A 26727-nucleotide genomic window follows, 5' to 3' on the forward strand; every position below is an offset into this window, starting at 1 on the left:
CTGCACCACCAGGGAAGCCCTATTTTTTTAAATTTTTATTCAATTTATTTAAACTAAAAAAAAAGTTCACCCATTTCTTCCACTCCCTACCCTTCACCTCTTGCAACCACCAATCTGTTCTCAGTAGTTATGAGCCTGCTTTGTTTTTTGATTCCACATATAAGAGAGATTATGCAGTATTTGTCTTTCTCTGTCTGACATATTTCACTTAGCATAATGCCCTCGAGATCCATCCATGTTATCAAAAATGGCATTCTTTTTATGGCTGAGTAATATTCCATTGCATATGTGTACCCAATTTCTTGACCCATTCATCCATCAATGGACACTTAGGTTGTTTCCGTATCTTGGCTATTGTATATAATGCTGCAATGAAAATGGATGTGTATATATCTTTTTGAATTAGTGTTTTTGTTTTTCTCAGATAAATATATAGAAATGGAATTGTTGGATAATATGGTAGTTCTATTTTTAATTTTTTGAGGAACTTCCATACTGTTTTCCACAGTGGTTGCACCAATTTACATTCCTATCAATGGTGCATGAGGTTTCCCTTTGCTCCACATCTGTGCCAACATTTGTTATTTCTTGTCTTTTTGATAATAGCCATTCTAACAGGTGTGATATCTCATTGTGGTTTTTATCTGCATTTCCCTGATGATTAATGTTGTTGAGCATTTTTTCATGTACCTGTTGGCCATCTGTAGGTCTTCTTTGGAAAAATGTCTATTCAGATGTTCTGCCCATTTTTAAAGTAGATTGTTTGGTTTTTTGCTATTGATTTGTATGAGTTCTTTGTGTATTTTTGATATTAGCCCCTTATCATATATATGATTTACAAGTATTTTCTCCCATTTAGTAGGTTGCCTTTTCATTTTTCTGTTGGTTTATTTGCTGTGCAAAAGCTTTTTGGTTTAATGTAGTCCCAACTTGTTTATTTTTGCTTTTATTGCTTTTGCTTTGGGTGTTAGATTTTAAAAATCATTGCCAAGACCTATGTCAAGGAGTTTGCTACCTATGTTTTCTCCTAGGAGTTTTACAGCTTCAGGCTCTTACTTTCAAATTTTTTATCTATTTTCATTTAGTTTTGGGGTATAGTGTAAGATAGTGGTCCATTTTCATTCTTTTGCATTTGGCTGTCCAATTTTCCCCGTACCATTTGTTGAAGACACTATCCTTTCACCATTGTATATTCTTGGCTCATTTGTTGTAAATTAATTGACCACAAATGTGTGGGTTTAATTCTGGGGTCTCCATTCTGTTCCACTGATCTGTGTGCCTGTTTTTATGCCGATGCCATACTGCTTTAATTACTATAGTTTTGTAATATAGTTTGAAATCAGGGTCCATGATGCCTCCAGCTTTGTCCTTCTTTCTCAAGATTGCTTTGGCTATTCAGGGTCTTTTGCAGTTCTGTACAAATTTTAGGATTGTTCTATCTCTGTGAAAAATGCCACTGGAATTCTGTTAGAGGTTGTCTTGAATCTGCATATTGCTTTGAGTAGTAATGGACATTTTAACAATATTAATTCTTCTAATCCATGAGCATGGAATATCTTTCTGTTTGTGTCTTCTTCAATTCCTTTCATTAATGTCTTGCAGTTTTAAAATACACATTTTTCACCTCCTTGGGTAAACTTATTCCAAGGTATTGTATTATTTTGATGCAATTGTAAATGAGATTGTTTTCTTAATTCCTTCTGATAGTTTGTTATTAGTGTAAAGAAACACAACAGATTTTTGTGTATCAATTTTGTATCCTGGGACTTCCCTGGTGGCACAGTGGTTAAGAACCCGCCTGCCAACACAGGGGACATGGGTTTGGTCCCTGGTCCGTGAATATCCCACATGCTGTGGAGCAAATAAACCCATGTGCCACAACTACTGAGCCCACGTGCCACAACTACTGAAGCCTGCATGCCCTAGAGCCCACACGCTGCAACTACTGAGCCCATGTGCCACAACTACTGAAGCCCGCATACTCTAGGGCCCATGTGCCGCAGCTACTGAGCCTGCATGCTGCAACTACTGAAGTCTGCACAACTAAAGCCTGTGCTCCACAACAAGGGAAGCCACCACAATGAGAAGCCCGCACACCACAACGAAGAGTAGCCTCCACTTGCTGCAACTAGAGAAAGCCCACGTGCCGCAAGGAAGACCCAACGCAGCCAAAAAAAAATTTGTATCCTGCAACTTTACCTAAGTTATTAGTTATAACAGTTTTTCAATGGAGTCTAGGTCTATATAGTCTTTCTATATATAACATCCTGTCATCTGCAAATAGTGAAAGTTTTACTTCTTCCTTTCCAATTTGGATGCTTTTTATTTCTTTTTCTCACCTAATTGCTCTGGCTAGGGCTTACTATGTTGAATAAAATCATAGAGAGTGGATATCCTTGTCTTGTTCCTGATCTTAGAGGAAATGCTTTCAGCCTTTCACCATTGAGTATAATGTCAACCGTCAACTCTCTGATCTTGGACTTTTGTTTGCTGGAAGGTTTTTGATTATTGATTCAAGCTCCTTGCTAGTAATTGATCTGTTCAGATTTTATATTTCATAATGATTCCTTCTTGGTAGATTGTATATTTCTAGAAATTTATACATTTCTTCTAGGTTGTTATATATGGCCATTATTTTGTTGCAGTAAATTCCCTCTATATGCACTTTGTTGAGAGTTTTTAATCATAAATGGATGTTGAATTTTGTCAACTGCTTCTTTTGCATCTATTGAGATGATGACATGATTTTTATTTTTCATTGTGCTAATAAGGTATATCACATGGACTGATGTGCGGATGTTGAACCATCCTAGCAATCCCTGGAATAAATCCCACTGGATCATGGTGTATTACCCTTTTAATGTATTGTTTAATTTGGTTTGCTAATATTTTGTTGAGGATTTTTACATCTATGTTCACCAGAGATATTGGCCTGTAATTTTCTTTTTTAATAGTATCCTTGTCTGGCTTTGGTATCAGGGGAATGCTGGCCTCATAAAATGTGTTTGGAGGATTTTCCCCCTCTTCTATTTTTTGGAGGAGTTTGAGAAGAATTGGTATTAATCCTTCTTTGAATTTTTGGTAGAATTCACCAGTGAAGCTCTCTGGTCATGGACTTTTATTTGCTGGAAGGCTTTTGATTACTGATTCAAGCTCCTTGCTAGTAATTGATCTGTTCAGATTTTATATTTCATAATGATTCCTTCTTGGTAGACTGTATGTTTCCAGAAATTTACACATTTCTTCTAGGTTGTCCAATTTGTTGGCATGTAATTTTTAATAGTATTTTATTATGATCCTTTATATTGCTGTGTTATCTGTTGTAATATCTCTTCTTTCATTTCTGATTTTATTTATTTGAATCCTCTCTCTTTTTTTTTTCTTGGTGAGTCAACCTGAAGGTTTAGCAATTTTGTTTATCATTTCAAAGAACCAGCTCGTAGTTTCATTGATCTCCTTGTCTTTTTAGTTTCTGCTTCATTTATTTCTGCTCTAATCTTTATGTCTTTCCTTCTACTAACTTTTGGCTTCATTTGTTCTTGTTTTTCTAGTTCCTTGAGGTGTGAAGTTATGTTGTTTACTTGAGGCTTTTCTTATTTCTTGAGGTATGCATTTATCACTAAGAACTTCTCTCTTAAAAGTGCTTTTGCTGCATTCCATACATTTTGGTATGTTACATTTCCATTTTCAGTTGTCTCAAGGTATTTTTAAAATGTTTCTCTTCTTTGACCAATTAGCAATTCAGTAGCATGTTGTTTAACCTACACACATTTGTGAATTTTCCAGTTTTCTTTGTGTAATTAATTTCTAGTTTCATACCATTGTTGGAAAAGATTCTTGATATCATTTCAATTCTCTTATAAAGCCTTGTTTTGTGACCTAATACATGGTCTATCTTGGAAAATATTCCATATTGCACTTGAGAATAACGTGTATTCTGTTGCTTTTGGATGGAATGTTTTGTAAATATTTGTTGTCACTCTGTTCTACCATGTTTCTTAAGGCCGATGCTTCCTTATTGACTTTCTGTCTAGGTGATCTGTCCATTGATGTAAGTGGTATATTAAAGTCCCCTACTATTATTGTATTGCTGTCTATTTCTCCATTTAGGCCTGTTAATATTTACTTTAATATTTAGGTACGCCTATGTTGGGTGCATAAACATTTACAAATGTTATATCCTCTTGTTGGATTAACCCCTTTATTATTATCATTATGTAATACCCTTTTCTTGGTCTCTTATTACAGTTATTGTTTTAAAGTCTACTTTGCCTGATACATGGGTAGCTACTCCAGCTTTCTTCTGGTTTTCATTTGCATGGAATATCTTTTTTCATGCCTTCACTTTCAGTCTGTATGTGTCCTTACATCTAAAGTGTGTCTCTTGTAGGCAGAATACAGATGGATCTTGTTTTTTTTTAATCCATTCAGCCACTCTGTCTTTTGATTGGAGAATTTAGTCCACTTAAATTTAAAGTAACTATTGATAGCTATGTGCTTATTGCCATACTGTTATTATTTTCTAGCTCTCTTTGTAGTTCCTCTCTGTTCCTTTCTTCTTCTTTTGTTCTCTTCCTTTGTGGTTTGATGACTTTCTTTGGCGGTATGCTTATATTCTTTTCTTTTTATCTTTGTGTACTTACTATAGGTTTTTGCTTTGTGGTTACCATCAGGGTTACATATAACAGCTTATGTCTATAACAGTCTATTTTAAGTTGATAACAACTTAAGGTTGATCCCATTCTATAGCTCAACACTTTTATTCTTTCCCCACCCATGTTTTATGTTTTTGATGTCGTTTTACATCTTCTTATCTTGTATATCCCTTAACTGTTGTTATGGTTCTTTTTACTACTTTTGTCTTTTAACCTTTATATTAGCTTTTTAAGTAATTAACACACTACCTTGATTATATATTTACTTTTCCAATGAGATTTACTCTTTCATATGTGTTCTTATTTCTAATTAGCACCCTTTCTTTTCATCTTAAAGAAGTCCCTTTAACATTTCTTGTTAGACCAGTTTAGTGGTGATAAACTCCTTTAGCTCTTGCTTATCTGGAGAACTCTTTATCTCTCCTTCAGTTCTGATGATAACTTTGCTGGGTAGTGTATTCTGATGCTTAATTTGTCCACTGAGGTTTCAACTTTAATTATTAAAATTTTCATCTCCAGAAATTCTGTTTGGCTTTTATCATATCTGCTTAACCTTTTTTATAGTCTTTTGTTCCTTGCTTGTATTTTCAAGCCACTCTTATTTCTTTAAACACATTAAACACAGTACTTTTATGTTGGGCCTGACAATTGCAATTTCTGAAGTCTTTGCAGATCTGATTCTTCTGTTTTGTTTCTGCTAGTTCTAGCTTTGAGTGCCTTATTTCCTTGCATTGTTAATTTTTTTTCTTTTTTTTTTTTTTACTGAGAGCTGAATCATTGGCCTTGGCATTTCATCTGTGGAATTTCTTTGAGGTCCAGGTTGAAATTGCAGTCCTCCTGCCTGTTGCCTGGGGGAACCACCAACCTGAGACCACTTCAAGTTCAATGATCATTTGAGGTTTTCAAACCTCACAGGGGGGCAGGCTTTTGGAATGAAAATCCACTTGGAGATCAGCTTGTGTTATAAATGCTCAGGGGAAATTTTTCTGTCTCATTTTTCTATCTCATTGTCTTCAACTAGGATCAAGTTCAAGATGCAAGTTTCTTGCTGTCTACTCCTGAGTGATAAGTTCATTTTTCCTTGGGATTTTTGGGGTCCTGGTTTTATGCAGATCTCCTAGTAGACACTCTACCTGAATAGGCCCTAACCTTTATCTCCTGTCCCCCAAACTCTGTGCAGCCATCAGAGTGGAATCTCAAGGTCACCAGAGTTCTTCAGAAACTTTAGGGCTAATCCAACTTTGGTGCTCACTTTACCTCTTTGAATTCCTGCTTTAACTTCATTTTAGGCCTTAATAGTTCTCCTTGCACCATGCCCGTCAGCAACACATTTTCAATATTTTTTTCAATAACTTATTCCAGGTAAAACCACAAGTGAGGGTTTACCAAACCTCTTACAGACTTCTGGCTGCTCACCAAAACTGTGTCACTTTTCTCCTGGACATACATACTTCTGGAAATCTGGACAAGACTCCCTCATGTTTGAAAGAGACGAAAGGACTTGTTATCTGGGGAGTAACTGGATATAAGTCTGAGTTTTCACCCGGGCAGGGACGTTTAACTAAAACGGGTGGTGATGAATAGGGTCACTTTCATACTTGTACACTGCTGAGCTCAGCTTCTATCTAAAACTTATCATACACTCTTTACAATTAGGTGACTAGCTGGAGATGCCTTTAACATTTCTAAAGAAACATTAAGAAAGTAGTGGGAGTGCTTCTCAGCTATTGAAGTAATCCTGCAGAGGAGTAAGTTTGAGACCTCAGTGAAATGTAGCACTCATTGACATATATTTAATACAAGTAAAAGTTTGCAGCAGTGAGGCCAAACCAGCCAAAAACAACAGAGACCATCAGGCTTGGAGTGTTTGGTGACTGCAACTTCTCTAGCATTCACAGTCGCTCTCAGCTTCACAGGTAACCACGAGGTGGAGGTTTGCCAAAACTCCTACAGCCTCTGTGGGCGAGAATGACTGGCTCTTTTCAAAGCTGTTATCACTTTGCTCCTAGACCATGTTTCCTAGCCTCCTTTACAGATGGGTGTGGTCTGAGTTTTGGCTGACAGAATGTCAATGTGGGCAGAAGTGATATGCAGCACTTTCAGCCTGGCCCATGAAACCCTCCTGCATAGTTGCCGGTGAGCAATAGCTTTTGGCCGGGTGTATTTGCCCCTGCTTTTCCCCAGTGGAAGTAGCCTGTGTCGGCGCTTTCCATATGCTGAAACTCTTTGCTCGACCACTTGTGAACACTGCATAACATAGAATTCCAGTGATCTGTCCACCCTACTGGTACCTTATTTTAACTCTGGTTATTTATCTCATTCTCTTTCCTCTTGTTCTATGTTTAAAATTGATTGTATAAACCATGTACTTCTAAAACCAAAATCAAAAACCTACATGACCTTTCTCTTCTGCCACTGGAAGCAAAGGACCAGAAGATGGCAGATCATGAGATGGAAGATATCAGAGAGTCTGAGTTCTTATGTGGAAGATCATTCACCAAAAACCAATTGGACATTGACTGAGAGAGGAACTAAGTTTCTATTGAATTGTCATTGAGATTTTAGTTTTTCTATTACTACGACTATTATATTAACAAATACAACCCAAGTCACCCTGAAATCCCAGCAAAATTACCTAATATGGTTGTAAAATCTGCCTTTAGCAAGCCAGGTCATCTGTATCTAGCAACTGGGATTTGGATATAATGTCTGTCACTAGTTTCATCATGCTACATTGTCCACAGAGTTATGACAATGACTAAGCATCACAAACAGCACAGTCTCATTGCAGGTAGGTAACAATGATCAGTCTATGGGCTTGTGTATCATTTATCTGAGGCATAGGAGGGCTCACCAGTTACACATCCTGATAGAAAATGTTTTTCTACATGTATCCTGAAAAATCTGGAGGTCCTGTATGCATGGGCCTTTGTGTGGTATCACAGTCATATTTGAAACCCTGAAGATAATGTTGATCTTTACCCCAGTGAGGTAGGAATTTTATACAATGTTTTCTCACATTGTAGGAATCGGTATTTGGTGGAAAATAACAGAAGCCAATTCTAGCTAACTCAAGCAAAAAATAAAACAAAACAAATTATATAGGATACTTCACATACTTAAAAAAAAAAAAGGGATACTATACATACTAAAAAAAAAAAAGTTTTCTGGTGAACCATACTTAATAAACTGGCAAAAACTACTAAGAAGGTTAGGCCAGATGAGAACTCCAAGACCACAATATAGGCTAGTTACATGTCTTAAAATATCACCCTATGGATTACTTATTAACTAAAATAGGGAAAAGCCACTTTTACAAAGGAGGGATCTGAAAGACTTAATTTAGTGACCTAACTTAATATTGCTAATAATGGGACAAACTGATATGACGTGTCTCCTGAAGTGATACAATGAGAGGATACATTATATCCTCTGTGTAGTATACTGTGTAGTATACTTATAAAAATATTTAACCCAAAACTAATCAGGGGGAAACAATCAGACAATTCCAGATTGTGGGATTACTTGCTTGTAATCTTCAAAATGATTAGTGTCACAAAAGACCAAAGAATGTAGAAGACTTTTCTAAATTAAAGCAGACTAGAAAAACATGAACCTTGACTAAATCCTACCTTGAAAAAAAAACAAAACAAAACTGTTTTACAGGGCATTTGGGGAACAATTTTAAAATCTGTATATATATTGGATAGTACACTGTATCAATGTTAAATTTCTAGAGTGAGATAATAATATTGTGGTTTTATAGCTGAATGTCCATGTTCTTAGGATATGTATACTAAGTATTTAGGGATACAGTTCCATGATATCTATAACTTACTTTCAAGTCATTTAACAAAAAATAAATATAAGTCGGTAGATAGATAGACAAAGACAGAGAGAGCAACCAAATGTCACAAAAGTTAATGATAGGGCTTCCCTGGTGGCGCAGTGGTTGAGAGTCCGCCTGCCAATGCAGGGGATGTGGGTTCGTGCCCCAGTTTGGGAAGATCCCACATGCCGCGGAGCGGCTGGGCCCGTGAGCCATGGCCGCTGAGCCTGCGCGTCCGGAGCCTGTGCTCCGCGGCGGGAGAGGCCACAACAGTGAGAGGCCCGCATACCGCAAAAAAAAAAAAAAAAAAAGTTAATGATAGATGAATCTAGGTGAAGGGTATATGGCTGCTCATTGCACTATTTTTTCAACCTTTCGTAGGTTTGCTATTTTTCAAAATAAAAACTTTGGAAAGTTTTTAAAAATCTGTAATGCCTCTGAATTGTGCCTAGGAATTTACAGTAAAGGTTTGGGTAATATTATACTGGGATGGGTCTGTGGGCAACTACCACATTAAATGTTTATGTTAGTCTCTGACAAAACTCATGTACCTTTTTGTAGATATAATTAAATTTTCTAAATGAGAGAGAGAAAGAATATTACCAAAGATCACGTAGCTCACTCATGGCAAAGCTGGGATATAAACTCATGCTCAAACTCTTTTCCTCTATGGACAGCAAATAAGCCAGAGTCTTGTTATGGTCTGAAATCAAATAACATACTTCTCGATTTTGCAGAAGGCCAGTCTTGAAAGTAATTTCTAAATAATTCTTAAATGCTAAAGATAGTCACAGAATAAAAGGAAAAGAACGCTTTAAAAATGCTGTTCTACTGAGCCAAGCTTGAGAATATGTTTGGGATTTATAAGAGGATTTGAGGAACTTAATAAAACTATTATTTAAAAACAAGAGAACAAGAGGTTCTTTGATATGGATTTAAGAAGAGTTTAGGAACAGTTAGGAATGACCCACTTCCAGGTAGTCTAATTAATATGTTGGATTTGTGGGAGGAAATTAATTGCTAAAGTAGAGCAATATTCTGAAAAATAAGATAATTTTATAAACATCACTGTCTTATAGTAATATGACCTTTGTGTTTTCTCCCAGTCTTTCAAAATTCTGTTCTCAGACCACATCTCCTCTTTGACCCTTTTCAGTACTCTTACCTGCTCACCTTCCTTTAACCAATAACTCACTGCAAATGTCTCCTAAAATCTATATCTTTGCTCTTAGCCTCTTTCTAGGCTCCACAAGTACATTTTTAGCTGCCTCTGGAATTATGCTAAGGTATCCAGTTAAATCGCAAACTCAAAACAAATTCATCATTCCCCCTTAAAATCTGGCCCTCCTTCTGACTTCTCTATTCCTGTTCCTGACATCATCTTCCCAGATACCTGCTTTAAACCTTGGAAGGTTTTTTGTTGTTGTTGTTTGTTCACTTCTAATTCTGCCTTCTCCTCTGCTCTATAGACACAGTCATTTTCAAAAGTCTATGTATTCCCCTTCCACAGTGCCACTCATGTCTGCCGCATCCGTTCTCTTCTTGTTATGCATTCTAATTATCTCTAACCCAGAGTTTCTCAAGTGGGATACTACTGACATTTTGGACAGGAGAACTCTTTGCTGTGCAGGATAACACTTTGCTGATGTTAAGCAGCATCCCTGGCCTTCAACCACTAGATGCCAATAGCACCCCCTCACTTATGAGTATCAAATATGTCTCCAGACGTTTCCAAATGTCCCCTGAGAGGCAAAATCACTCCCAATTGAGAACCACTGCTCTAACCTGAATGATTGCCTTCTGTTTTGAAACATCTTCTATTAGAAACATCTTCCCATCTACTAGGAGTCCTACCACCCATTCATTCTAGATGTTGCTACTGGTTTACTCTTCTTAAGCTTTAGCTCTGATTGTATTATTTCCCTGCCCATAAACTTTTAGTGGTTCCCTACTGCCTACAGAATAGTGTATGCATTCCTCAGCTTAGCATTTAAGCCTCCCTACTATATGGTCTTAACCTACATTTTAATTGTATTTCCCACTGTTACTCTCTGTAGTCCTTGTTTCAGCTTTGTGACCTCTAAAACTTTGCTTATGGGAGTTACTTATTCATTGTTTATTCATTAAAATAACATTTATAGAACAACTATTAAGTATTAGGTATTACATTGGGCACTGAAGCTATAAAGTGAGACACAGCCCCATCCCTCACAGAGTTAGCACGGAGAGGCAGATTAACAGTGGTCTGCACAGCGGTTGCTGTGGGCTGCCTAGCCTTCCCTTCTACTTCTGCCAGCCACAGAGCCTCTCTTTGTTGTGGGGGGATGCTCTCCATGAGGTTCAGGCAGGGCTGATTTGTCATTCACAACTTTAGAGATGAGGAAACTGAGGCTTTAAAAAGTTGATGAGGAAATTTAGACTTGGGGGAAGTTCGATGTGATTTCCAATTGACTGGTACAAGGTCACACTGCTGGTGAGTCACTGAGCCAGGATTTGAAGGCAAGTGTTTTAACTCCAGAGTTCACATCCTTGACCACCACGCTACACTGATTCTCCATTACTTAAAGAAAACAGAATTAATGTCATGATTGAAATCTACCAAACATCAATATCTCAGCTGCCAGAAAGCTCAGCCCATGTTTGTGTTAGGGAAATATAATCAAAACAAATCTTTCTTCAATTCAAAAGCTCTCCACAAGGTAGAAAAAAAAAAGGGGAAATTTTTTTTTTTGAATAAGATTAAACCAGAGCGTGATATGCCACACAGGTAACCTGCTAAAGGGATTACAAAGACAGAAGGGAATCTCCCTCTTTTATACAGCTAAGTGGACACATCATTCAATACTTAGGTAGCTTTTACAATTTACAGTCAGGTGACAAATTAGACCCATCTTTTCCCAAAAAACCCATCTTCCAGGAGATTGGAATTATTTTCCTTGATGATTACACTTCAAAGAGATGGCTCCCAGGTCCTTGAGGAAACATTCCTGAGTTGTGAGACTGGCCAGAGGCTTACATAGCCATTACAAAGATTTACATACATTTGACAAGGACAGAGAAAGAAATTCAGAAAGTAAATGGAGAAGGGGAAAATCTCTCTGCTTATTTTCAGAGGGGAGAAAATCTGTATTTGCCCTTATACTTATTCCAGCACTTAAGATCAGTCAGTATTCTCAGAGATTAACTCTATACACTATATTTTCACTCCATTTATTTATATTCAATTTTATATTGCCTTGTACATTTTTTGAAGTCATTTTCTTAGACCGATATATAAACTCACAGTTAAATATTATATATTCTCTTTATATAAACTCACAATTCCTCTGCCAAGAAGAAGATTCAGTAAATCTTGTGAAATGATTGACAGCTTTCAGCTTCAAGCACCTGGGAGCAACTGTGAAGCTGCTGCAGTTCAATCCACTGATCCCCAGACCAGTGTCAGGCAGGAGCCATGTGCTGGGGACCAAAGACAATAGATGAGTCTCTGCCCTCTTGGAGGTTATGAACAATCATGTTCCAAGAAATATGTGAGTAGAGGATATATTCAAGTCTGCCTTATTACTGGCTCCCAAGCAAGATCGATGAACCTTGAAATAATGCTTAGAAAATTATCAATCCACCTATCTATCCATCTCTCTCTCTCTCTCTCTATCTATCTATTTTTACAGTCAGGTCTACTCTTAAAGGAAGTATAAATATTTTTTACTGCTCTCATTGGGATTCATATTTGACAACAAAAATAGCATTCACTCTGAACAAATGAATGGAAAGCCATTTACAAGGGTAACTAACACAATGAAAATAAGTAAAACTATGAGGTCGAGGACAGAGACTTGAGATACTGAGTAAGATTAATCTTTGTTAAAAAATAAACTGAGGCATATTGAACATTTTAAGAGCTTATTTGAGCAAAAGTCTATTCCAATTGGGCAGCCCCAAACCAGAAGTTGTTAGAAGCGTTCCACCCACAGGAGATGGTCGGGGGGTGGGGGGGTGAGGGTGAGCCTTTTATAGAGAAAAGGTGGAAGCAAAGTAAGGAAATTACTGATTGGCTATAGCTAAAGCCTAGATGGCAGTTTGTGATTGGTTGTCCTAACTTTTCAGCATTTGCATGCTTAGATTTTGGTTTGCTTCCGTAGGCATACATCAGAGCCACCTCAGTCTAATGGCCTCCTTGCTGAATTAATGTAATACCTTTTAAGTTAACCTTATAGGACGGCATTAGATTGGAGTTTAGTGGTCTGGTTTGAACAGTCTTAAGAGCATCCCAGACTCCTGTGTAAAAAAGCAAACATTACTAGCAGGGATCTCACTTCAAGCCTTTATCAATGAAGTCTTCCTTAACTTTTTGCTCTCAGTCAGTAGTTTTAGAACAGGTCTCCACATGGGAGTGTGGGGAGGGGGAGGTAAATCTGGTGATCCTGGAGGAAAAACAGCCACCCAAACGGAAAACACACTGCCTGCCAACCAAACTGAAGCTACCTCTGTTTTGCTGAGGGCCTGACCTAGGAGAGGAATGGGCTGCACTAGGCAGTGTTTCCAAGGTGAGCCTTAATGATGACCTAGATGGGTGGGATGGAAGCGGGGGAGAGGGAGGCCCAAGAGGGAGGGGATATATGTATATGTTTAGCTGATTCACTTTGTTGTACAGCAGAAACTAACACACCATGGTAAAGCAATTAAACTCCAATAAAAAAATGAATTAATGAGAATGAAACTTGTTTTTTGCACTTCTCAGAGCCTCTACATTGATTTTTCCCTCCCTTCAAAGCCCCTACAAGCCTTCACGCCATTCCTTCTCCCTGGCCTGCTACCTTGGCTGACTCTCCAGTACAGGGCCCTGCAAGATCTGACTCTCCCACCTTCCTGCTTTTCTTTTTCCTCACATTGTAACTTACCTATCTATTTACTCAGGGGTCTAATAAATCAGGAGTTAAAAGGAGCCCTTAGAGGGTCAAGATCTGGTTTTATTCATCTACCTAATATCTGGAGGCTGTAAGAGGATGATTATCAAGTAGTTGCTGGATATATTAATATATGTTCATGGAAGATACTAGCTTAAAGTGTTTCCCTATGGATAGCCAATAATTTGGAGGGAGATATTTTTGAGGAAGGTAGGCCTTCTATTCCTGTCTCCTTTCAGGAGAAATACCAACTCCATTTGTTAGACCATCCCTGAATATTCTGGGACTGGAGGTGACTTGGCCACTGCCTGAATGCGAGTAAGAAAAAAGGAAAACATTAAAGGCCCCCCTGAGGTTTCCCATATGGCAGGGGGAGGGGAAATCAGGTAGGAAGCCTCATGGAACCATGAAACAGGCACTGCTCTAAAATCCAAGCACAATCAAGTGCTCTCTGTAACCTGATTCCACAGTTCACTTTCAATTTAGCCACATTATTATAAATTTATTAAAAGGAACTTAAATCTTTGAATATATGCTTACTTATACTTAACCAGAATTTGACCCATAATACTCTCAGTGCTGTTGTATCTCACAGAATGTCCTAGATATACTGTGATCTTATTTCTAATAGCTGAATAAGCTAATCCCCATAAAGCCACATGAGCACTTCACTGTGATGTAGTACAAGGAAGAATTAGGATGTTCTTAGTAGGCAACTGCAATAAGCTACCTGCTGAATCATTGAGCTGATCTATTTTTTTTTTTTTTTTTGAGCTGATCTATTTTTAATCCAATGAGCAAAACTCCTATTTGGTGTGACCTTATCTGAATGCTATCCTCTGTGGAGCTTGTAAAAACTATACCACTCCAAAAAATGGAGGAAATATTCATTTTCATTATTCCCTGACAAGATAATCATTCTGTTAATTCGGTTGGACAAAAATTTTTTATTTTAACTAGAAATCAAATAAGTATTACCTTAATGAAGACAGACAGGCAGCCAAGTTGTAAAAACAAAACAAAATGAAAAAAGTTCAGTACAACTAAATGTCTGTTTTGCTTTGAGAATTTACCGTAGTAATAATTACTGGAAATGCATTAGTCATGGTGAAAATTATATTCTTATTTTACATATACTTCTCTACTGGCACAGAAAAATGAAACTGGCTACAGTCACCACATGATACTGCTTTTGAGAGTCCCAAATTAGACGAGCCCCTGGTTTTGTTATTGGCAGAAAATGTCCCATCATGATTGTGAAACTCCTGCTGAAAAAAAGAACCAATAGTGTTTGTAAAACCACTGCAAAATAGAAATACTAAATAGAAAAAAAAAATCTTATAATTTGGTACCATTTGTTAATGATTTTCTCTTCAATTTCCACAAGAAAAGAAATAATTTGATGCTAATTGTTTGAAAAGGTTGAGAGAGGTGTTAATGTCCAGTGTTAGTTAATTGTCTCTTGGTAAGAAAATCACTTTAGATAAGGGAGAAAACCTCATTGTAAAATTGTGTTGGATGAGAGGACAATTGTTCTATCAGGTTTAAGAGGTTTTGGCCTATGGAGATAGGATTCACTATTGCTATTTTAGATGAATTTCTTTTAATAGACTTCAGTAAGTTAACATAATCAATATGCATCTTATAGCAAGAGACACACTTTCCTTGCTATAGTCTTTGGGGCATGGCTCTAGGGACCGCATTTCCATTTTTGAGTCAAACTACCAGCAGTCTCTTTAGCTTTCACCACTAATTTGCTAGAGTTAAGGCTATCCTTAAATCTATGGGTGATAATTTCTCAGGAAGGTAGAGGACCCTAAGACTAGTTAAGACTAACAATGGGAAATTCTACTTTTTGAGTTTCTTTCACCTTTCAAATTCACCATGCATATTTGTGTGGTCAAAATAAAATTCAAAATAGTCACTGAAAATTACTTTTACCTTTCATTGTAGATATCACATGTTGCCTATCCTATGTCTACACTTCTCTCCTTCATTCCTAGTGAAAATCAAATTTTTTCAGAGTGGCAGAGTACCCAATTAAAAATATTCACTTCCCTGGTCATCTTTGCGGCTAGCAGTGGCCAGGCAACCCAGTTCTGGCGGATAAAATATAAGTAAAGTCTACAAGATGGAGTTTCCAGAGAAGCTACTGTTTTCCTGTTTCAAAGGATCAGACTCAGTTGGTTTAGGACTACTGTATTCTCCATTTTTCTTTCCCCCAATCTTCCTGCCTAGAACATGGAGTTGATGCCTGGAGGTACAGTATCCAATCTTACAACCATGAGGACAAAAGCCACAAAGAAAGGATAGTAGAGTAGGATGCTAGAAGGAACTTGCTGACATCCTTGAGCAGCTGCACCAGCCCTAAACAGCTTGCATCTATGAATGCCAAATAAAATGCACGTGGCCCAGTTACATTTGTCCCATGGGACACTTATACTAAAAAATTGTTTATCTGAAATTCAAATGTAACTAGATGCCCTGTATGTTTATTTGTTAAAGCTGGCAACACTACCTGCTTCTAGACTTCCTACTATTTGAAAATTAAATTCCTATTTGGTTAAGCTACTACTGTAGTCAAGTTTCTCTTCTATACATCTGAAGTCAACCCCTGATTTTTTTAAAATAATTAATTGTTATAAATTATTTTAGACTTTTCCTTAAAGCCCTAATTTTTAGATTAACTATTTGGAATTATGAGCTACATAATATTTTCTTTCTTAGAAAATGCAATCCAGATATAGCAATTGTTAAATTAATTAAAAAGGAGGTCATTAAACTGAGATGGTTCTAATGTGTTAGTGGCATTACATAAGCAAACCAAACCCAATCCTGTAAATTTCTCAAGGTTAAGAAATTAAAATCTAAGGACAACCGATCACAAACAGCCAATAAGGTTTTCCCAAGTAAACTGAATGCTTAAGCTATAGCCCATCAAATAATCTCCTTGCTTTGCTTCCTTCTTCTCTGTAAAATCTTTCCCCTAGCTCCTGTTGGTGGAGCACTTTCCAGTTTGGTGATTTGATTTAACTTTGGTGATTTGATTTAAACTGAGTTTTGCTCAGATAAACTCTTAAAATTTTTAATATGCCTCAATTTATCTTTTAACAGTTCAAATGATTGGGTATTTGTTCTACCAGAAGTTAGCACTTGAAACTTAATAGCATTAATAAACAGAATTCAAATTTGTTTTCCATATAATTCAGCAAAAGAAGCAAAAAGATTTAAGGCAATAATCCCAACATCAAAACACAACATAGGGACTTCCCTGGTGGCGCACTGGTTAAGAATCCGCCTGCCAACGCAGGGGACACGGGTTGGGTCCCTGGTCTGGGAAGATCCCACGTGCTGCAGAGCAACTAAGCCCGTGCGCCACAACTACTGACCCCGCGTGCCACAGCTACTGAAGCCTGCGCGCCTAGAGCCCGTGCTCTGCAACCAGAAGCCACCACAATGAGAAGCCCACGAAATGCAACGAAGAGTAGCCCCCACTTGCTGCAACTAGAGAAAGCCCGCACGCAGCAATGAACACCCAACACAGAAAATAAAAAACCCAAAAACATACATAGGTCACTTCAAAAAGGGCTTGTGGGACCAAAACCAGGAGCTCTTAAATGCTGCAACCAAAGACTGAAGTTCTCCAAAGGTTGTGATCACTCAATTGTGCTGTGTTTTCCTGAGGAGATAGAAGCCTTAGCCACTCATATCCATGATTGGTGATGTGGGGAAGTAAATAAAGTCTCCCAAGTTTAACCAAAACTAACAATCAAACAAACAAAAAATTATATACATGAAATGTAAGTAACTTAGTAAATTCAAAGGGAACTATTATTCATGGAATAACTGATATATTTGTAGATTTACTTACATTCTTTACTGTACCTATAATACCAAACGACTCAAATTATTGAAGATAAACTAATTCAATTGAATTATTGACTACTGTACTTATCACTATGCATAAGAAAGTGTAGAGCATAAAGAAGTAGAAAATAACATGGTTTTTATCCTCAAAAAGTTACCATATTTTGAAGAAGATAAAACTTAACAGGGGTCAAATACTTAAAGATGAAACATGGAAGAATAATATAAAAAGATAAATTATAGTTAAAATGGAGGGGAAACGGGAGGAAATGCATCCAAAGGCTATGGGGGTTATCTCTAAGGGATGAAGATTATGGATGTTAATTATTATTTACTTTATGATTTTATGTATTCCTAATTGTCTGAAATGAACATGTATCAGTTGTAAGATCAGAAAGAAAACAATGTGTCTTTAAAAATGAAAAAATAAATAAAATGAAATGAAATATAAAGAAATACCAAAATATACAATGCATATAATGGACTGCTAGGACAGAATATTGGGGCAGATTTCTTGGAGGAGGTGGAATTTGTGATGGACCTTGAGATTTGCCTGACTCATGTCTGTGATATCTACATAGCATGTCTAATTTAGGAATCTGATTTAATTCCACGGGACACCTACCACTAATGTCTAATGCTATGGGGATGGTGTCACCTCCATATGAATGGTGTCCCCTAAGCTGTGCAAGGAGGCAGCACTGTCAATCATTCTACAGCATCTCAGGGCTTGCAAGTTCAGGGTCTGGTCAGTTTAAAAGTAGTTTATGGAAGTCATAAATATAAAGCACCAATAAATTTGTCATTTCCACGAGTATCCCTGCTGTACACTGTTCCCTTGTTCTCCAGTTTTAAATAGTTCCCAAATTTTCATGTATCAGCTACAAGTTTAAGTTCTCTCTTGCAGCTATTTATATCATACCGCTTGTGTAAAATAAGACTCCTCATTCATAAAATGAGGATGATAACAAAACCTTGTCCTACTTACCTAAAAATAGTTTCCTATCTGCAAAATGGTGCTAATAATACCTACCCTATTGATTTCACAGGGCTGTTGCAAGCATCAGAAGGGATACTATGTAAAAGCAGGTTGAAACTCAAAGTGTTACACATATCAGAGGCATCCCTATAGCTCTGCCTAGCACTGGAACAAAATCATTTGTGAGACAAGCACCAAGCTGTCCACTACAATGTGTTCGACCATGAAGGGGTATGATATTTACTAGTCTGTGGACCTACAAAAACGTTTGTGCTACATTTTGTGTTTACTGTTTTTATGAATAGCTATTTTTAAAGGAGTTGGCAAAAGCCTGTGCAACTAGTGTGACTACTTACAAGCCTGCCCATAAATGGCCTAGTGTTTAAAGCAAGAAGGTGAATTCTATCTCTCCTCCTTATTCTGCTCATTTTCCCATTTCTTTCCACAAAGGGTGACCTTTTTCGGAGCAGAATTGTAGATAGAGTACTTTTCTAGTAGATACTTTCTTTTTACCTCTTAGGCTAACTCCAGTTTGAATGCATTTGGTATGATCATTGGAATTTTCTTCCCAGAAGTGAAAGGGGTATTGTAATACTATTCTGGGGGATGAAATGCATTCTATTACAGGAACAAGAAACCTGGGTTCTAGTCCCAGCTTTTGAGTGAGTTTAGGTCAATCACCCCTCTCTCTGGGGCTTTAGTCTCCCCTCTATAAAATTATCTAAAAATTTTTCATACGGTTAATTTTTTTCTATAATGTAGTTGATTTGGGGGGGCAGAGAACAGCTTTATTGACATATAATTTACATACCGTACAATTCACCCATTTAAAGTGTATAGTTCAATGGTTTTTAGGATATTCACAGATATGTGTAGTCATCACCACAGTCAATTTTAGAACATTTTCATCTCAAGGAGAAACCCCTATCACTCATCTACCCCTGCAAACTCCTCACCCCTACACCCCAAGTAACCACTAATCAACTTTCCATCTCCACAGATTTCCTATTCTGAACTTTCATATAAGTGGAATCATATAATATGTAGTCTTTTGTGATTGGTTTCTTTCAGGTAGCATAATGTTTTCAAGATTCATCCATATTGTTGAATATATCAGTGCTTCATTCCTTTTTTATGGCCAAATAATATTCCACTGTGTGGATATATCACATTTGTTTATTCATTTGTCTCTTGATGGACATTTGGGTTGTTTTCACTTTTTGGCTATTATAAATAATGCTGCTATGAACTTATATACAAATTTCTGTGTAGGCATGTTTTTGTTTCTCTTGGTGAAATTCTACGTTTAATTGTTTGAGGAACTCCCAGACTGTTTTCCAAAGTAGATGGACCATTTTACATTCTCATAAGCAGTATATGAGGGTTCCACTTTCTCATCATCCTCACCAATACTTGTTAGTATCTGGCTTTTTTATTTCTAGCCATCTTAGTGTGTGTGAAGTGGTATCTCATTGTGATTTTGATCTGTATATCCTTGATAACTAATGATGTTGAGTATCTTTTCATATTCTTATTGGCTATTTGTGTATCTTCTTTGGAGAAATGCCTTTTCAGATACTTTCCCATTAATGTAATTATTTTTTAGAGAATAAGTAACAGGAGAGAGAAAACTATCTCATTGACAGATCTTTTAATGCTTGAAAACAAAAATATAATTAGCTAAGCTAACTTTAAAGTCTTTAAACTTTTGACCCGAAGTTTGTTTTTAAGCATATTAGAAAATCTAAATTAGTCCTAAATCATATTGTTTTCCCATTATGTGATTTTTATAGTAGTTGCCCCATTAAAAAGGCATATATCATAATCAGTGTTCTACTCCAGCATTCTGTTTCAGATGTCAAAGGTTCTTTGTGAGGAAATATGGTTATTTTCTGTGATGGTGGTTCTCAAACTGTGGTCTGCCTACCCCTTGGGGTCACCAAAACCGTTTCATGAGGTCCACAAGGTCAAAACTATTTTCCTAATAACATCAACTATTATTTGCCTTTTTCATTATGTTGACATTTGCACTGATGCTACAAAAGCAATGGTGGGTAAAACTCCTGGTGCCTTAACATAAGTGAAAGCATTTGTACCAAACTGTAATAATAGCCATTATATTGTTCTCTGCCAAGCACTAGCAGTAAACAAACAAAAAAATAAATTAAATTTCAGATGCCATTTTCACTTAAGAATGTTCTTGATGAAACAATTACACATCTCAATTTTATTCAGTCTTGATCCCTGAGTACATGTCTTTTTAACATCTGTGATGAAATGGGAAGTACACATAAAGCCCTTGTGCGGCATACTGAAATAGGGGGCTATGAGGAAAAGCACTTGTTCCCTGAGTTACAAGCTGAACTAACTGCTTTTTTCATGGAACACCATTTTGACTTAAAAGAATGACTGGTAAACAAATTATAGCTATTTAAACTTGGGTATTTGGTAGACATTTTCTCAAAAATGAATGAAGTAGGTCTGTCACTTCAAGGAAGACAATTGACGGTATTTGTAGCCAGTGATAAATTTGAGCTTTCAAGCTTTAGGAACCTTGTATCTGACACTGCGAACTTGACAGCTTCCCAGTGTTTAAAGACCTTGCCAATGAGGTCAGTGGTAATATTAAAGAATGTGATTTTTGTTTGTTTGTATAATATGTGTCAACATTTGGAAGATCTGCATAACTTCACAGAAGTTATCATTCAATGTCTTCTGAATGATAATGCATGATGTTATAAAATCATGCATAGGTAAAATGTCCAAAGTGTGAGATAGATAAATTGATTTTAATATAACAGCATATGAAAAGGTCAGCTTTTAGATTCCAACTAACCTTTAAGAAACTACAACTTGTCAAGTTTTGGTATAATATCAAAGACTGTCCATAATCATCTGAAAAGACTGTTAAAAATTCTCCTCCTTTCCCGACTACCTGTGTGAGGTTAGATTTTTTTCCGTGTGTTTCAACCCAAACAACATATGTCAACAAACTGAATGCAAATATGAGAAGCAAATACGAGAATCTGGTTTTTATTAAGCATGACATTATGGAACTCAGCCAAACAAAAAAACAAATCAAATGTCACTTTTCTCACTGGATTTTTTGTTTTTGGAAATAATTGTTTTTCATAAAATATATTTTGTTAACATATAATGGGTTTATTACATTTTAAATGAATGAATAAATATTTTTAAATTCTCCATTTTAATTTCTTAGTTCTCCTTAGTAGCTCAGTGGACATCTAAACGACCATGGCCCTTAACTTTTTCTTCAGTAACACATTTGAGGAAAATACCATAAACCCCTCTGTAACGGTGGCTATTATGCAAGGAACAGTGTCATCTCAGTCTTTACTGTGTTCCATGCACACAGCACAAAGCCTAGCACATGGCAGTTACTCAACAAATACTTTGCTGAATTGAATTGATTGGAATTATGGCATTGATCTTCAGCTTACACTGTGCTTACTCATGTCTTGGAGTACATCGTTTTTCAGAGCAAGGATTTAATTTTGTTATAAAGCAAAATAACCACACTTCAAAGGCATCAAAGAGGTAAACTTGACTCAATCACTGCCTGTTAGACATAAGGGGGGAAAAAAGGAAATTCCAAAATTCAACTATGAAATTCATTCACTATTTTTTTTTTTTTTTGCTTGAAATTGTCAACGGCTATAAGTGCTGCGCCAGAAAGACTAGAGACAGGCTGCCTAGGTTCAAATTCTGGCTCTACTTTTTACCATCTTTGTAAATGGGCAAGTCTTTAACCCACCTGTGCCTCAGTCTCCTCATCTGTAAAATGGGATATCAATAGTTTTGTAAAGTTATTTTGTAGGGTTATTTTGAGAATATAATGAGTCAATATATATAACTCATTTAGAGTTTTATGTATTAGAATAGTGAATTTAGAACAGTGCTTGGCACTTAGGTTATCAATAAATTTTCTCTATATTCCATAAAATAGGGGACATTCATAAAATATTTATGTTGACATGGTATATAATTATTCGTAGTGTGTAAAAGTACTTTGGAATTTTTAAAAAACCATTATGTACATAGAAGATAATATTTGTATGATACACTCGGTGTACAGAGGGGCTGCTCATGACCTAAGCTGAGTAGTCTAGAGATTCCTACCTCCCAGGACCTACCTACCTATCTCAAGGATGAATGAACAATATCTTGGTATCACATAACTCATTCACAGGTTATAACGTTCTGCACAGCACATATACACATACCCACACCTACGCCAACGCACATCCTCATATATAAACATAAATTTGTATGTTCAAAACAAACACATCTTCATTCCTGTTCCCAGGAAAACTGTTTTGATCACAATAAGCTATTCCATGCTGTGATGACAAAGTAAATCCCAAAACTGCAGTGACTGTTAGAGGCTGAACTGTGTCCTCCTCCTAAATTCATATTTGAAGTTCCAACCTACAGTATTTGGAGATAAGTATTTAAAGATAAGTAATTAAGTTAATATGGGGCTTTTAGGATGGGCCCTAATCCAATATGACTAGTGTCCTTAGAAGAGGAAGGGACAGCAGGGATGTGCCCACACAGACACAAGGTCATGTGAGAACTCAGCAAGAAGATGGCCATCTGCAAGCTAGGGAGAGAGGACTCAGAAGCCACCAAACCTGCCAGGTACCTTAGCTTAGACTTCTATGCTCCAGAACTATGAAAAAATAAATTTCTATAGTATAAACCACCCAGTCTGTGGTGTTTTGTTATGGCAGCCCTGAATTAGAAGGTATATGCACTCTCTATTTTTTGCATTCCTCTTCCTTCCCCAATATCTAATAAAATACTTGACATACAATAGAAACTCAGAAACAATCTAGGTTTTTTTCTTACTATAAAGAGAATAATAATTTTTTTCACTAGCTAGCATGTCTTACACACTTTATTTCATTTTATCCCATTTTCCCTCTATGAGAACATGTATTATTCCCTCTGGGCATACGTAGAAAGTCTTCTCTGACTTACATAATAAGGAAGGAGACTCAGAGAAAAACAATTTGCCTGAAGTTATACAGCTAGTATTTGGCCGGACTGTCCAACTCCCAGATTCATCTACGCTTTCTATAGCACAGTGCATCCAAACTCAGAACATCATCAGGAAGAAATAAACAGTTCAGGGCTTCCCTGGTGGCGCAGTGGTTGAGAGTCCGCCTGCCGATGCAGGGGACACGGGTTCGTGCCCTGGTCCGGGAAGATCCCACATGCCGCGGAGCGGCTGGGCCCGTGAGCCATGGCTGCTGAGCCTGCGCATCCAGAGCCTGTGTTCCGCAACGGGAGACACAAAAAAAGTGACAGGCCCGCGTACAAAAAAAAAAAAAAAAAAAAGAAAAAGAAATAAACAGTTCAGAGAAGCAGGAATTTTTATCTCTAACAGGGCAATCTATCAGTGATAGCTATTGGAATCACTGATGCTATGAGTCACAACCAATGACCATCTACCAGAGAAAAGCAAAATTCCTTGAGTTTGAAAAGCTCTTTTAATTTTTTCCTCTATATCAGATTATGTTTTCTTTCTTTGTCTTTTTTTAATCAATTTTCTCAGACATGATCGTCTGGATTAATCATACTCCCAGGTTTTTAAAATTTTTATCTTTTTTATGGTAATTATGTTTTCTTAATAAGATCTTAAAATTGTGCATTTATTTATTCACACATTCACAAATACTTATTAGGGACCACTAACTACATTCTCAGGACTCTGACTCTGGGGACACAGGTGAAAGAAACAGCACTTATTTGTAAACAGCTCACCTGGCAGTGAAATAGATGCATAACCAGCAGCAACAATAACAAATTGCACTTGTATGCCTTAAGGGCAATACAGAGGTTAGCTCTTCAGCCAGCCTAGGGGAGTCAAGGAAGGTTTGCCATAGGTGACTCTTAAGGAAGATTTAGAACTAATTTAGAAGCAGAGTCCAAACTCAGCCAGGCAAAAAAAATCGTGTGTGTGTGTGTGTGTGTGTGTGTGTGCGCGTGTGTGTGCGTGTGTGTGTGTCACACAGCACAAGGTAAAGGCATGTAGAGGAGAGAATGTGGGACATTGAACAAGTAGTTGGCAAATGCTCCTGGCAGTTACCGAATTCTTCATGTTGCCTGAGAATCAACCCAGAGTTTAACAATGCATATTTCTGGCCCCGTACCTCACGGTTTCTGATTCTATAGACCTCAGACAGGACCCAGGATTTTTTTTGGTCGCACCATGCAGCTTGCAGGATCTTAGTTCCCCTAGCAAGGATGGAACCCTCGCCCTCAGCAGTGAAAGCGCGGAGTCCTATCCACTGGACCACCAGGGAATTCCCAATAAGTGGTGATTTTCTTGGGGATGGTGCAAGGACAGCATTTTGAGAAACACTGAAGAAGTAAAGGATGTGGGTGAAGGGAGGAGGTAAGGCTAGTAAAGCAGGCAAAGATACAACCCGTCTGGCTCAGGAGTTTGAAGTATACTCTGGCGGCAGGACAGAACATTTTAAGCAAAACAGTGAATGACGTGACTAGATTGTTGTTTTAGAAAAATAATTCCAGGTCTAGTTTTCAGGAAAGACCGTCTGGGAGACTGGGGACCTTAACCAATGCAGTGAGGATAAAGATGGAGAAATGAGAATGTTTTTGAAAGATATTTTGGAGGTAGAACATCCTGGATTTGAACTTGAATGTGGTGGGGGGGAAGGGTGACTGAGTAGGCGGAGTTTAGGATACTTTCTGAATTACTGCAAATCTGGAAAATGAGTAGACAGATCGGCCTAAAAATAAAAAGACAATTACAGCATGAGGCTGAGAAAGTCCAGTAAACATATTGGTAGTAAATTTAAAAATCTTTTTTATCTGAAAAAAAATTTAAATCTGTGTTTGATTTAGTTTCTGAAACTTAACAAATAAAATCACCATTGAATGTCATGAGAGTTTCCTAAAACCAGGCATTATAACCTCAGGTTAAACACTGGTCCCAAGCAAAACTCTTCTATTTCAGGCATTGTCTGATCACTCCTTCTGGCACTACAGAGCACCTCAAAAGAGGATCATTCTTCCTTTCCTACCTATGGGGGGGTGAAGGAGAAATTAATTCCCTGTCCTGGAGCAGACGTTTTCTTCCTGAACTATGTAAGAATGTTGCTAACTCGTTACAGAATCAGTCTACAGGTGTATAAAATGTGCTGGGTGCTTTTAAAATTTGTTATTTACACTAGTGGGTCACACATAGAGGTATTGATAAAAGGATAAAATCCACTCATATTAGGATTACATATGCATGAGAGAGTTTCTCAGAAATAAAGGATATTGCTGGGCTTCCCTGGTGGCTCAGTGGTTAAGAATCCGCCTGCCAGTTCAGGGGACACAGGTTCGAGCCCTGGTCTGGGAAGATCCCACATGCCACGGAGCAGTTAAGCCCGTGCACCACAACTAATGAACCTGTGCTCTAGAGCCCATGAGCCACAACAACTGAGCCCACGTGCCACAACTACTGAAGCCCACGTGTCCAGAGCCCATGCTCCGCAGCAAGAGAAGACACGGCAATGAGAAGCCCGCACACCACAACGAAGAGTAGCACCCCCTCGCCGCAACTAGAGAAAGCCCGCGCGCAGCAATGAAGACCCAACACAGCCAAAAATAAATAAAGTTATAGGAAAAAAAAAAAGGATATTGCTCCTGGAAGCTGGTAAGACTGTCTTCATGTGATTACCTAAGAAAAGAATGTTGTATCAATAATTTTCAAGTCAGGGCTTACCACCCTGCCATGGTCACAGCCTCAGCAGCTGACAGGGACTGGATGAAGCAATGTTTATGGAGTAATAACTGGCACTAAGAATAAAACAGACTCATAACTAGAAGGGTCTCAATTATACCTTTATGAGTCAGACTAGTCATTCTGGTTTGCCCATTATGTAGCGATAGGACCTGGTCAGGCTGGCAGTTACAGGAGATCCGTAACCTTGATCCTAGCAGCTGAATGTTGTCTCAGCTTCTTACTTATTGAGAGAAAACGATAGCTACTTGCTCTGTCTCAAGAACATTTCATTTGCTTTTGTTCGTAGAAAATTCTTGAAAATCAGACTTGCCTACCACCTCCTCCTATGCTCCAATACTCTTAGAAGCAGAACCATAAAGACTGGATTCCTTGCCATCAAGGAGCTTACCATCTGGGGACATAAAAAGGTCATGTACACAAAGTACCAGGCAATACTGTGATATCTAACTCCGAAATGATAAAAACAAAGTCCATTAGGACTAAAGAGGAGAAAAGGATCACTCTGGGGTGATCAGGAAAGTTTTCACAGAGGATTGGAGCTGAGTCTTGAAGTGTACAACCTCTGCTTAACTGAATTCAGGTATCTGTTTATATTAGTTTTCTATTGTTATGTATCAAATAGCTGTAAATTTAGCAGCTCAAAACAATATTTATTTACTAGCTCTTAGTTCTGTAGGACAAAAGACTGGGCAGGCTCAACTGGGCTC

At 37.5% G+C, this 26727-nt stretch overlaps 1 long non-coding RNA gene and 1 other non-coding gene across 2 annotated transcripts; one reads left to right on the forward strand and one right to left on the reverse strand.

The window, feature by feature from the left end:
* Positions 1 to 16961: 16961 nt before the first annotated feature.
* On the forward strand, positions 16962 to 17086 carry LOC113624230 (small nucleolar RNA SNORA25). Its single transcript, XR_003434275.1, has one exon. It is a non-coding gene; the product is annotated as a small nucleolar RNA SNORA25 (small nucleolar RNA).
* Positions 17087 to 21257: 4171 nt separating this feature from the next.
* LOC113623778 (uncharacterized) lies at positions 21258 to 25614 on the reverse strand. Its single transcript, XR_003434055.1, has 2 exons — positions 24028 to 25614; positions 21258 to 22686 (listed from the first exon to the last, which is right to left on the reverse strand). It is a non-coding gene; the product is annotated as an uncharacterized LOC113623778 (long non-coding RNA).
* Between the last annotated feature and the right edge of the window lie 1113 nt (positions 25615 to 26727).

This window comes from Aethalodelphis obliquidens, unplaced genomic scaffold, assembly GCF_003676395.1.
Source record: "Aethalodelphis obliquidens isolate GAN/ISIS:26980383/991018 unplaced genomic scaffold, ASM367639v1 scaffold12, whole genome shotgun sequence".
In the NCBI taxonomy this organism is placed as follows: domain Eukaryota; kingdom Metazoa; phylum Chordata; class Mammalia; order Artiodactyla; family Delphinidae; genus Aethalodelphis; species Aethalodelphis obliquidens.